The sequence below is a fragment of the Triticum dicoccoides genome, chromosome 6A (genome assembly GCF_002162155.2).
Source record: "Triticum dicoccoides isolate Atlit2015 ecotype Zavitan chromosome 6A, WEW_v2.0, whole genome shotgun sequence".
NCBI lineage: Eukaryota > Viridiplantae > Streptophyta > Magnoliopsida > Poales > Poaceae > Triticum > Triticum dicoccoides.
Window position 1 is genome coordinate 57,162,561 of NC_041390.1, and position 688 is coordinate 57,163,248.

Genomic DNA, 688 nt, shown 5'->3' on the forward strand with positions numbered 1-688 from the left:
CCCGTCGCCGTGTGCCACCCCGAGCCCGTCGTCCCCGTCACCGCGTGCCGTCCCGCGCACGCCGTCTTCGTCGCCGACATCCCCGAGCCCACCGTCCTCCTTCCCGTCGCTGGCCTCCTCTCCTCGTCGCCGCCCGCCCCCAGTGAGCTCCCCCCTTTCCCATCCCCGTCGCCTACGACGCCACCCATTGCCGCCGCTGCTCTCTGTTTATGGATATGGCTATATATGCATGTATTTTCTCTGTGTATATATGTTCATATATGCAAAAGTTACATTTTTAGAAAATCATCTATATATGTTCATATATGGAAAAGTTCTATATGAATGTGGCTATATGTATGTTCATGGAAAATAATTTTGCTCGATGATCTTTTTGTTCATGATGTTCATATAATTTTTTTCATGTATGTATAAATGTCGATATGAATTGTACCTATGATGTTTTTTATTCATAGATGAATATGTATGTGGCTATGTATGTGTATGTGGCTATGTGAATATGCAAAGAAGAGGAGATGAAGAAGATGATATATTTTCTTATTCGTGGGTGTGTCGAGAGGGTCATCGATAACTTTAGTGAATTTTAGGTTATTTTCATTTTAGGTCATTTTAGGTCGTGGGTGTGTCGAGAGGGCGGCCAAGGGGTCGAGGGTCGTCGAACATGAGAGGGGGGATGATAGATGATGAT